The sequence below is a fragment of the Macaca mulatta genome, chromosome 4 (assembly GCF_049350105.2).
Source record: "Macaca mulatta isolate MMU2019108-1 chromosome 4, T2T-MMU8v2.0, whole genome shotgun sequence".
Classification (NCBI taxonomy): Eukaryota; Metazoa; Chordata; class Mammalia; order Primates; family Cercopithecidae; genus Macaca; species Macaca mulatta.
Window position 1 is genome coordinate 176,046,568 of NC_133409.1, and position 13,314 is coordinate 176,059,881.

The window sequence follows — 13,314 nt, forward strand, 5'->3', positions numbered from 1 at the left end:
CTGAAGATCTAACATTAGTGAAAGTCTATTTTTCAAAATCACATAATATCGCACTTATAAGAAATTAGGGAGACCAAGAAAGTCATCATGTACACCCTGAAACAGGATTATTTCTTTACTTTTCATAAGGAGCTAACGCTGGGGGAGATTCCCTTAGGATACTGGAAACAAGAGGAATAATGTGCAATTAGATACCAAGTGGACTTATACACATAGCTAAAAAGCTCAGCATCACTTATTACTATCACTCTCCCATAAAGCCCCAGAACTCCCTATTATTTAGCAAAGTGATGTTCTAACACTCATAATGCATCCTCAAATCAATGTCCTTGTGTATGTACCTACGAGGGAAATATAATAAGAATATCCAACGTTTTGAAAACCAAAGCCATCTGAAAGTGATTTCACGTAGTTTCTGTGATTTCACTTGCTTGGTTTATTTCTCCCATAGTCCTGTTCATCACAAAAGACACTCAAACTATAAGTAAATTCCTGGGAGCTTATACATGGTATGCTTTATACAGCCAAAATGTCCAAAGAGATTTGTGGTTTCAGATTTTTACACATTGTCCCCGTGTCAGTAATTGATTTGTGAGAACTTAACAAGATGATCTCTGCCCCCAGCCTCAACCTGCAAGGCCACCTTCTCCCCAGCCCTGCAGGGAACTGCAGTCTGTGCTCCCCAGCGGGGCTGCTGCCCATTGGCCTCACTAATGTTACCTCCCCTTTAAGCTCTACCAACTTGCACCTAAATCTCAGCCCATTCAAGTGTCATGTGCCTGCAGTGTGCAACATCTATGCAGATGTTAAGGCCATGACCAAAACCAGTTCTTAGCTAAATGACTCCCAAGCCAGCACACCCCAACCACTTTGAAGTCCCTCCTCTGTGTGGACTCCACAGCACAGAGTTGCCAGGGCTGCTGCTCCTGGGGGCTGGTTTGCAGATCATATGACTGCTGAAATCCCTCAGATACAAGCAGGCATTGTCCACTTTTCCTTGAAATCTTGAAATCCTGGATAAGACTGGCAATCAAGTAACATTTCAATCCTCCAACAACCTTAAATCAATTGATCAAATTCTTCTCTTTGGGTCTCAGCTCCCCCCTTATAAATAATACAATGTCTAGTAAAAGCAATTTTAGTCAGTGTTTAAAGCAGACTGATTGCATTTACATTAAATAAAAGATAGGATTATGTAAAGGGGGCAAAGCTTTTAAAACAATGAACCACCCAACAAATTTCTGCAATATCTTTAAAGGGCTCTGGAAGCATCAGAGTATTAACTGAAAGCAGCTCCCTTCCTTCCCTCTCCATGTTCAGCCTCCAGCCGCACAGATGAGTTCTCTGCGCCTATGACTGATTCATGGAGGCTGATCTCCGGGCGGCCAGCAGCTATTCAAATCCACGCCTGGATGCTTCCTTCCCTGCACCTCCTGGCTCCACCAACCCAACCTCTCAACATTTGTCCTTGAGGCTCCGCCTACCCAGTGGACGTTACAAGCACATCATCTCAAATGGAGTCACCATCGCAACAGGCTGCTGGTCACTTCTGCAGGTTTTCACAAGGCACCGAAGACAAGCTCTTCCACCCTCGGCCACTCCTGCAAGCCCACTCTGTGCTGTCCCCACCCCCAAAGAGTCAGCACGCAGACCTGCCACTTGCTTCTTGGGAAGTCCTGGTTTTTCTTACTTTTCCATCTGCCCTGAGCATCTAACAGTCAGACAACGAATTCCTATTTCTGGTATGCAATTCAAGAAACAGAAATTAGTTGCATTTCCCTTGCCTGACAGTGTGACCGATGTCTATACTACAAGAGAATACTTTCCACCTTCAGCATAGCAATCAGGAGGTATAGTTGCCATGGATTTGCACAAGACCAAATTTCAAAGCTAATTAAAATTTCAAAGAGAACAATTTATCTTATGGAGAAAAAACCCAAAACATACGAAAATGCTATTTGCATCAGAAACAGAAAAACGTATACCAACCTATAAATGTTAACTATGCATTACAACAAACCTAAGTGCACAGAAGACTTAAAGAAATTCAGTACTACTAAAAGCTGATAGGACAGCGTTTCAAATGTATCTATCTGTGAGTCTGATTATTAAAACCTGGGTCCAGCAATGCTCCATACTTACGTATATAATATCAAACCACTTGGGAACCATTAGCAGGTATTAGCAACTCTGGGGAGTCTTCAACCCTGGGATTTCCATGAAAATGTCCATTAATACGTAACAAGGCCAAGGAGGAGTCTGGTATAGGACCATGGAGTGCTGAAGTGTTCTCTACCTATAAAATGGAACTACTGAGAAGAATAAAATTAGCAAATAACCTTTAAAAAAAAAAAAAAAAAAAAAACCAGGCCACGCGCAGTGGCCCATGCCTGTAATCCCAGCACTTTGGGAGGCAGAGGCAGGGTGGATCACCTGAGGTAGGAGTTCGGGACCAGCCTGGCCAACATGGTGAAACCCTGTCTCTACTAAAAATACAAAAATTAGACAGGTTTGGTGGTGCACACCTGTAATCCCAGCTACATGGGAGGCTGAGGCAGGAGAATCACTTGAACCTGGGAGGCGCCAGGTTGCAGTAAGTCGAGATTGCGCCACTGGACTCCAGCCTGGGTGACAAGAGTGAAACTCCATCTCAACAAAAAACAAGAAACAAACAAACCAAAACCAAAACCTAATAATTTCTGCTGAGTAAATACCTTTTATTTTTCAAGTTAGGATTATTCCTCTTGGCCAAAAAGCCACGTGGTCACTATTCCAGGTGACTTGTTCAATTCTGGGCACAGACATGAATTGTGGAAGAACATTAAGTAAAATGAAGACAAACTCATAAAAATAGAAAAAGTCACCTCTCAAGTCCATTTCAACTCTAAAATTCTACGGTTTTTACAGTACGTCTTAGTTGAGGGCACTCCTTCCTTCCAATTCACCATTTGATGGTTTAAATTTAACTTGAGACTTCCTTTAAGTTCAGGATTCCTTTTCTACAGAAACTATGTTTTCCAGGATGTCCATGACTTTTCTGGTACCTAAGGATCTTCGGTATCATTTGCTTTTAAAAAATCCATGACATTGTATATATTCTTTTGGTGATAAATATGCACAATTCACATTAGGAATACAAATGGCCAGGTGCAGTGGCTCACAACTGTAATTACAGCACTTTGGGAGGCCGAGGCGGGCAAATCACCTGAGGTCAGGAGTTTGAGACCACCCTGACCAATATGGTGAAACCCTGACTCTATTAAAAATATAAAAATTGGCCACGCGCGGTGGCTCACGCCTGTAATCCCAGCACTTTGGGAGGCTGAGGCAGGTGGATCACGAGGTCAGGAGATTGAGATCATCCTGGCTAACACGGTGAAACACTGTCTTTACTAAAAATACAAAAAATTAGCCGGGCATGGTGGCAGGTGCCTGTAGTGTCAGCTACTTGGGAGGCTGAGGCAGGAGAATGGCATGAACCCGGGAGGCAGAGCTTGCAGTGAACGGAGATCGCACTGCTGCACTCCAGCCTGGGGAACAGAGCAAAACTCTGTCTCAAAAAAACAACAAACAAACAAAATACAAAAATTAGCTGGGTGTGGTAGCACATGCCTGTAGTCCCAGTTACTCGGGAGGCTGAGACAGGAGAACTGTTTGAACCTGGGAGGCAGAGGTTGCAGTGAGCAGAGATCATGCCATTGCACTCCATCCTGGGCAACAGAATAAGACTCTGTCTCAAGAAATAAAGGGAATACAGACAACCTGGTATGGTATTTGGACATCATCTGAATCTGTTAATGAGTAACTTTTTTCTACAAATCTGGGCAAAATAAATAATATTTCAGTATATGTCAGACTATACCGAAAGGTTTGTTCTAACACGTCATGTTAACTCATGAAGCAGCTGCACATCACTGAGGGGGAAGGAAAGTATTCAGAAACCAATTTTCCATAGAAAACTCCTGGGTGTAAATCATTCTAAAGTATCTTTCAAACTTCCCTGTCTCCTAAAGCATAGCATGGTGAATCAATGTATGATTAATTCAACCTTTTGTGGGGGTGACTCAGGATCATCACGATGAACAATTTATACGAGGCTGCCTCTGGAAACTAGTGACATACCCCCCCGCTACTTTACTTTTGCCACTATACCACATGGCTCTGTTGGCCATGCTTGTTTTTCTCAATTGAAAATTTTACTGAGATAATTGTGGATACACAGGCAGTTGTAAGAAATAACACAGAGGGCTCCTCTGTCCAGTCTGTGAAATTCCCCCAATGGGAATCCACCATGCCGTCTGAATTCTTGTCTCATCCCCTGACATCTTTTCTGCTTGCTGTCAATGTGTCTCCTTCTGATGGCTTTTTCCATCCCTCACATTGGCCTCAGAAGTGTTGACTGGAAAATGTGAGACAAGGTGGTCAGGGCTGTATCTACAGTAAGAATAAATAGGGCTAAAGTGCAGGCCTAAAGGATCAATGGGAATCAAGGTAGGAGTGTTAGTACCAGGGCTTCTTCGTAACACCTTTGTGGTTTTGAAAACTTTATTTTACATACCTCTCCCCGGACGTATACCCTGCTGGCTCTCACTCACATGCACATCGGCTGAATATTCTGGATCGAAGAATGCCAACTAAGTGACCTCTATATAAGCAACATACTACTTTTGAGTCAGCTAGCTAATCAATTGCTATATCCACAATGGTAATAACTGCCACTCCAGCAGTGTCCAGTGTCTTACTGTGAATACTATCCACCAAGCCATTAATAGTTTCGAATGAATATACATAGCTTAAAAAACAAACTGTGTTTGGGTTTTTTTCCTGAACTCACTGATGTTTCTAAGTTTTAACTTATCAATCACTGGTACTAGGGAACAATTCAATTACCTAAGTTGAAGGAATGAAGTTATAAGAAAGATACAATGAAGAGCATTATGAATGTGCTTTAGAGACTTCAGTAAATAAGAAAACTGTCACTTTGTTCTTCTACTGCATTAGGAACTTCTCAAACAAAGAAGCTTGATGGAGGCAGACAGAGAGGGGCTTATCAGCTTAGGACACGGCAAGGATGGTACAATTAACTGTCACACAGTCAGATATAATTCACTCTGATGAGGCCAGTGAAAGAAAACAAGGCAAAGAAAGGGCTCATCTTGTCCCTTTACATAATATCCAAATATCCCAGCACAGAAATCATCTTTTCCTCAAAGGTTATCCACACACGTGGCCTGAGAAGAAAGGCTTACAGTAAGCCTTTGGGGAGTGGGGGAGAAGGAAGGAAAAGAAAACAGGAGGAGGAAAAAGGAAGACCTCTTATCTGAACCACAAATGCCTCATGCCGCGCACTCCAAGCTGAAATGCAGTATCGTAGGTATTCTAAGGGGAAAAGAAAAACTGCATTTCTTTCCTATTACTGATTCCTCTCTGCTTCACAGACCCAGCTCAGCCAAGTGGAAAACGGCTGCCATGAGTTCTGCAGAAGCTGCTTGTTTTGCCCCGGCAGTCTGAAGGTGAAGCAGACTTCAGAGGTGGACAGCTCACAGAAAATCCAGAGAGGACACAGAAAAGCACACCAGGGCACCTTCTCCACGAGCCACCCACAGTCCATGTTACAGGCTAGAGTTCACCCTCTCAAAGTTAGAAGGTGCTCCAAAAACAGCTGGAGACTGGAGACCATAAACTACAAAATCCATGTGATGTTAAGATACTAAGAAAAACACGGTTTCATTCTAAAACAGATATACACAGAGAATTCTTTCTTCTGTCATGACAATACACTTCCTTAGCTTTCACAATGCTAGACAAACTAGAATCAGAAACATCTTCCCAACAGTGTGAAGATGGAAGGAAAAAGAGCTCCTTTTCCTCTCCCTCCCCCACTTCCCCCCCAAAAAAAAGAAAGAAGAAAGCCACGACACACCAGAAATAGCCTACGTGAGTCTGCTTCTAACAGCCAAAGGATGTGTGCACTATGAGCGGCTCCCTTGCAATGTGTGTTATAGTGAGCTCAAGCATGACTATATATGGTATGTTTACGGAGTGAATGGACACAAACATGAAGCAGAACTTATATCAGACCCCAAATGGCTTTTAAAGAGCTCGGTTCCTCCACATTTATGGCCACAAGACGTCCCCTTAAGTCAGAGCTAACTGTGGATACTTCCAGCGGCAATGTCTCCTGACTTACTGGCACCGAGCTGCAGTGACTCCACCTCACCGCCCTCCCTGGCTGTCTGCGTGTGCACACACTTCCTTCTCCATCCCCACGTCGCCTCCTCCCCTCCGTCTCCTGCCTTCCCCTTCTCAGGCCATCTATCCCACAGCCCCACAGAGACATAAATGCACATTCAAGAATGCTGTTGCTGAATGGGGCCTATGTTACATGACAGAGGGCATGGCAAGCGGGCCACAGACTGCTCTAGAAACAGATGGCAAGGCTGAGGCCCACAGCCGCTGCCTGCTTCTCACACAGGCTCCACAAAGTGTTTTATTCACATCAATGCTCTGCCTAGAAGAAAAGCCAGATACTGAAGTGTGTGTGTGTGTGTGTGTGTGTGTGTTGGTGGGGTGAGTGTAGTCTGAAGATGTATTAAAGTCCTGGGGTTGGCGGTGGTGGGGGTGGCGCGCAGAGCAGGAAGGAGAGGGATACAGAGAGGTGGCGTAGGGGGAGAGAGAGAGAGAGAGAGAGAGAGAGGGAGAGAGAGAGAGAGAGAGAGAGAGAGCGCTTCATCACTGGCTTTAACAGTCTTGCCCAACCTGTTCTGCGGTATGTTCTGTTAACTCCTTTCTGGCAAATAGATGCAAACAGCAACCCCTTTCTTCCCTCTTCTTTTCCCCACAGGCATAGGGGCAGTTACAGGCAGAGAAAAGTCCCAAAGAAAAAGACGGGGCTCATTACTGACTGAAATAAACCCATAATTTTGTTCATCTAGTGTGACACCTCCACTATCAGCTACTGGGGCTGACATTTCACTGGAAACTACCAACCTCACAGGCTCTCTCCATCTCCCAACTCTCCTCCTGACCCTGTAAAATAGGTAAATCGAGGTTAGGTCCTCTAAATAGATACATCGAGATTAGGCTGAGCTAGGTCCAGTTTTCACGCACTTGAACAAAGCATTAGGTAAGAAGGAGGCACATCAAGTTCTTTTCTTCTTTTTTGGTTGACATTAGGCATTTATAGGGTTAATAAGGGCAGCCTGAAGACCAGAAATTTACCTGCTTAGCAACAGAAGCATCAGCTAAGCTGTACTGGTTGTTTTGATACAGGAAAAGCAGTTTCTACCTGGTGAAAATTCCTGGTGATGTTTCAGTTGCCATTTTAAGCAACACACATTACTAATCACAGGTAGAAACCAGCAAGAAACTATGGGAAAAGGAGAAAAGTCCAAGGAGACTTTGCTCAATTGAAGGGACCACACATGTAAACCTGCTCTGAAAATTAGAACAGATCAGAGCTGAGAAAACGGCTCTTGGAAGCACTACCACACAAGCAAGCTCGTTTTCCCTCTACCTCGTTGTTTATGGCTGCTTACTCTTCACATGGACCTTCAGGAGTCTTCAGGTAGTGGAAAGAGTGCGTGTCTTTTTTAATCATAAAAAGACAGATCTTCCCCTCTACACAGTGAGATGAAAAAGAAAGCATGACTCTCACAAAAGATTACACTTCCCCCCTTAACTATGTTCGTATGTCACAATTTTATCAAAAATGCAGATGTAACCCAGGGCCTTCATAACCTCTCTGAAGGACAACAAATAAACATATCTACTTCAAAATCCAACTATAGAAAGCTTCTTCATTTTCAACAAGTTACTGTTTCATTTTTGGAAGCTCCAGGATACCAAGCACACAGAGTTGGTTGCTATAAGATGTTTACTGCTGCCTTAACAGAAATTTATCTCCTTGGCCGAAGCAAGGCCTAAAAGCAGTTACAACTGACAATTTGAACCAATTGTTGAATATGTAAAGCACAGCAGAAAAAGATTAAAATATACTTTATTAACTAAAATACAAATAAATAGAATTTGTTAAAAAAAAAAAAAAAGGAATAATGTCAATGTATAAGGAGACATTGAGACAACCAGAGAACACAACACCTACATAATTACACAGGGTCAAAGAATGTCTATGTGAGAAAAACAAAACAGAAGTGAAAATCCTAACATTAATGCTATCACCTTTGGATAAGACCCTGTTTCAAGAGCAGAAGAATAAGAAATTAAGCAATTACTTATAAATACTCTTTAATACCACATTGTAAAGTTTGGTTTTCACAGTTTCCCTTAAATTCTTTTTTAAAAATTGAGTTTTATATTATAACATAGTTGACAAACTAAAATTGTATACATATGGTGTACAGGTTAGGTTTTGATATATGTATATATTGTGAAATGGTTAAATCAAGCTAACACATCTATAACCTCATATACTTACTTTTTGTTATGAAAACATTTAAGATCTATCTTAAGTTCCAAACTGAAGACATTATTTGTGTGTAAAGCTCAAAAAGAAAAAACATAATGACTTAGAAAATAATGAAACTTTCTAACTTCAACCCAATTTAAAGGAAAATTTGCAAGTCACATGTTTGAGAATTTTTTAAAAAGTGTGCAAAATCCAGCCACAAAAACAATTCCCCCTTTAATGAAGTAAAATACTTGCACTTATTCAGGATCCCTAGACCAACAGTTTGAGCAAATTAAAACCTTATTTCTGAAACTTACATTTGAAAAAATGTAAGTTGGGTCAAAGAAATTCTAGTGTGGACAAAATGGTGGTATTTAAAGCAAAAATTTGGCCTATGCAAAAAAAGAAAAAAAAAAAAGAAAAAGAAAAAAAGGCTGCAGTGATGCACACTGGTCGCCGGCAGAGTGGGCTGCGGAGGCCAGTTGTATCTAACAGTTGTGCTCAAAACAACAAATGGTGCATTCATAAACTGCAAAAGCAGAGGCTGTTCAGAGGCTGTAAAGTCTGCACCCGAATAGTGAGCGGCCGACTTTGCTGTTGTTCCACAGTAAGGGAGTGAAAAAAAAAGGACTGAATTCAGTTAGAAGCACAGGCTGTCACTTCAGCTGTGGCAAAACGGTCTAGATAAAGAGGCCCCAAGCACCATTTACTCTCTTCTAACAGGAGCTGGGCCTAATGATAATTGAGTCAACACCTCTACATAAGATAATACTTACTGCATGAGCCAGTGTCAGGGGAAAGCCCATCTAGAAACCAGAATGTGCACCTCCCCACACCCTTCTTGGTTTAAGAAAATATTCAGCACCACAAAACCCATAGTCTCAGACCAAGGGAGTGAACGACTATAGCCTGATTACCTGTGACACTGCCTCTCCATACCCTTAACAAAAGAAACATCTGGTACCAGCTACTAGCATCCCTGAAAACTGTCAGAGCTCCAACTTCTTAAAAAATTAATGAGCCACATTTACACCTGCCGGTGCTGAAGGTCTATCAGGGCTAACACAGGAACCACAATGCCTCACTTAATAGAAAACACTGAGGTTTGCAGCAGGCAAGCAAGCATCAGATGGGAGAATTTCCTTATGCATCATTTCCTAACCCTTTTAGCTGTATTTTCCCCAAAAATCCCAGTGGCTCAAATGTATTCATTTGTCTCAAGACAAGTTTCCAACACAAATATAAAAGTGACCTGTTTCTAAAGCAGTTTTGAAAGCTTTATTAGGGCTTTGTATTTGCATCGCCTGGGAAGCTTCCAATGGCCATGCCCCAGTCAATGGTTCATGCTCCACTAGAACCTCCTGGAGTAGGGTCCCCGCATGTGCAGAAGAGAAAAGTTATCCCCCCATGAAGAATGAAGAATCACAGTTAGGAGAAAAGCAACCACCAAAGGTGGTGAAGCAAAAGTGAGGTAAGTCTCAAAGTGGAGAGAGGTGGTGCCACGTCAAGTCACTGAACTCGTTCTAGGGTCCTAGAGTGCCTGGTGCTGGGGTCCTCCCTGCCCGGCCTTGGGGCAGAAGTCAGTGCCCTGGCTTGGTAAGCTGGCCCACGTGGTTCTGCCCATCACATGGCTGCAGAGGAGCCAGCTCATGAAACGGGCCTGCTGGGGGTCAAGCCTGACCCCACGAACTGTCTTAGACTAAGACAGGGCACACTCAGCAAGGCACCTGGCAGCAGGCAACCTTTAGCCACCCGGAACAACCTGATGGTTACCAAACAGTGACCTACTGCCCTCACTGGTGATGTACTTCCAGTACAGAACATCGAGAAACTGCGTCCTGGAGGGAGACTTGACACTGAGGGCAGGCGGGAGAGATAAGGGCGTCCAGCTTTGCAGGGGACAGGCACCGGGTGGTGCCAAGGGCAGCGCAGCTGGGAAAGGCACGGGAGCCGGCTCTCGGAGGACGGTGTAAAAGTGGAAGCCACAGGAACTGACTGGGTTTTGTGTGGTCCTCCACCTCCATTCTCAGAAAATAGCCTTTTTTTTTTTTTTTTTTAAAGACGGAGTTTCACTCTTGTTGCCCAGGCTGGAGTGCAGTGGCGCAATCTTGGCTCACCACAACCTCCATCTCCCGGGTTAGAGCGATTCTCCTGCCTCAGCCTCCTGAGGAGCTGGGATCACAGGCGCGCGCCACTACGCCCAGGTAATTTTTGTATTTTTTTAGTAGAGATGGGATTTCACCATGTTGGCCAGGCTGGTCTCGAACTCCTGACCTCAGATAATCCGCCAGCCTCGGTCTCCCAAAGTCCTAGAATTACGGGCGTGAGCCTATGGGCGAGGGCCACCGTGCCCGGCCCTGAAAAACGGCTCCTTTTAGAAAGGAGAGGCAATTATCCAGCCCTCTGCGGAAAGAGCCAGAAAGGCCCTGCCTCCTGGCCCGGCCACGCGGCTGCCCGTTCTCCTGGGCTCTGTCCTACACACGCGGCGGCTGCCCGTTCTCCTGGGCTCTGTCCTACACACGCCCCGCTCCTTCCACGTCCACTGTGCCGCAGCAGTGTCTGCACCCCTCCTCCTCGTCAAAAAAGGCTTTAAGGAGCATTTTCTGGATACGCGGTTTTTCTTTTAAACAAAAGTTTTTGGAGCTACCCATCATGAAATACCCTGCTACATGTTTTTATTCTGAAATAGCCATCAGGGAAGCCATATGTTTCAATGGGAACTTATTTGGGGAAAAAATTACATAATGCGAGTAGGCATGCTCATGTCTATGCAAATCTTGTGAAAATTTAAAAGTGGTCACAGGCTAAATGCCCTCTGGCCAAAAAAGGAGGGTGGGGGGGGCACGGATTCGCTCCAAGCACACTCATCTAATCTTTCCCTGACAGGAATTTATTATTATTTTTAAGGAGCTGAGTTGCTAAAGGCATCTGAAGAGCTCTGGTTGTTCATTAGGTTGTGTTCCCAGCGGCCGTGCCCTTCGCAGCTGAGGAAAGAGCGGCAAGGTCCGCTGGAAGACGCGGCTCTCCTCACAGGGGAACGACAGCGCGAACGAACACCGAGCCCCGCCCCGCCCGGCCCCCGCCAGCCAATCGGCGCCCGCCGCCCTGACTGATGGCCTCGCTACCCGCTCACCGGACACCCACCGCGGGAGCCCTGGGGGCGGCCCGAGGGGGCCCCCGCGGCAGTGGAGCCCTGACGCAGGCCAGCCCGGGCAGTCGGCTGCCCGCTCGCCGCCTGCCGCACTCGCCTGCCGCACTCGGACGAGGAGGGCACAGACAGACCCTCGAGGCCCCGGGAGGGCAGCCGGGCGCCTTCGGCTGTGCGAACACAACTCTACTCAGACCGTGTTCCCGAGGCACAATGGCTGCCCGCCTCTGAGGGAAGGCACCCGCTGTCTTCCCCTCGCCCCTCCCCAGAAACAGAACAGGGTGAAAAGACCGTCCGGGGCGGGGCACGGGTCACCCACGCTGGCGCTCGAGGGCCGGCGCGCGCCAGCCACCACACGAAGCCTGGCGCGTGCAAGCCCACCTGCGAGCAGGACCAAGTCCACTTTCAAGTTTAGGGACACCACCCTAAGGAACAACTCTTGTTCTAGCTCCACAACTTTCCACTTCAGCCTTAGTCAAGGGGCAGAGCCCGAATCCGCTGTCCAGCTAAGGAGTAAAAGGAGGGCCCAGCGGCCTCAATACCTATTGGATCCGAGGAGCAGGAGGAAAATAATTTTTGTCAGCAATTTCTTACATGTTCATGTCCTTTTCTCTAAAAATAAGCACAAATCACATTCTTGTTTTCGAAAATGATAGGCAAAAGATGGGGAACATTACATGATATCCAAAACATGTTTATTCTATATGTGTTTCAGATTTCATCTTAGCACTTGGTTTACGAGTTACTGTGCTAACTCCAGAAACGAAATAGATTATCAGAAGGCAATCCTGAAAAATATTTGAGAAAGGGAAAAAAGGATATCCCTATAAAATTCAAGAGTCTTCAGAATCACCGTGATAAGTGTTACATGATGTCTTTGATGGGGCCTCGAGAATCTTTCATCCTGGAAGGCAGCCCTGAATAAAACTTTGTTTAATTGAAAGAAAAAAAACCACATGTTTTAAAGTCACTTGTCTTGCCACTCACAGCATCAGAACAAATGTTTTAGCTTCAGTACATACAAAAGCTGGCAAAGAAGCCATGTGGCAGGCCCACGTAAAGAGACTTAAAGTGTGAAGCCTGATGTTCTTTCCCCTAAATTCTCAATAATTAAAAAAAATTCAACATCCATGTGACCTTGGACTCTCTCATTTTCATCTGTCTCTTGCAGTACACTCTCTTTGCTAACCATTCAGCACACTGCAAGCTCTGATAAAAGTAGTTAATGTTTACTGAAACCTGCGCATGAACTGTACTAAACCTGATAGGAATGAAAAAGGCAAAGTTCTGTTAACAGCATCTATGTACAATAAAAAAGGTGGGTGGGGGAATGGACCAAGAAGGAATTTTTTTCTAGTCTGAATCTAAAAGTTCTGATAAAATATAAATTTCCAAAGTCTAATGAATTGAGTCAATATATACTACCAATTAGAAGATACTTTTAATCTATTTTATCTTTTTGGAAAATTCTGAACACAAATATGCCTAAATGGTTTTACAGATTGTTTTTACAGAACTTAAATCTGTTTATATTTCATGTTCTCTCATACTTTTTTTGAAGGCTCAACTACCTGATCAATAACCATTTCAGTTATATTGTCAAATATTTATTCGTCTGAATAGCTACTACACATAGGTTATAGCTGAAGAACTATTTCATGCAAAAATATATTTAACATTTCAACAGTTATCATCTAAAATATTTTTTCTCCCCTTAACTCCAAATGTAAACAGTTAACTTCAGTCAAATCAGATC

At 44.2% G+C, this 13,314-nt stretch overlaps 1 protein-coding gene across 10 annotated transcripts in view; it reads right to left on the minus strand.

Moving 5' to 3' along the window:
• The window catches only part of RREB1 (ras responsive element binding protein 1), a 201,365-nt gene that overhangs the window by 101,423 nt on the left and 86,628 nt on the right, over positions 1 to 13,314 (minus strand). The window lies entirely within an intron of this gene.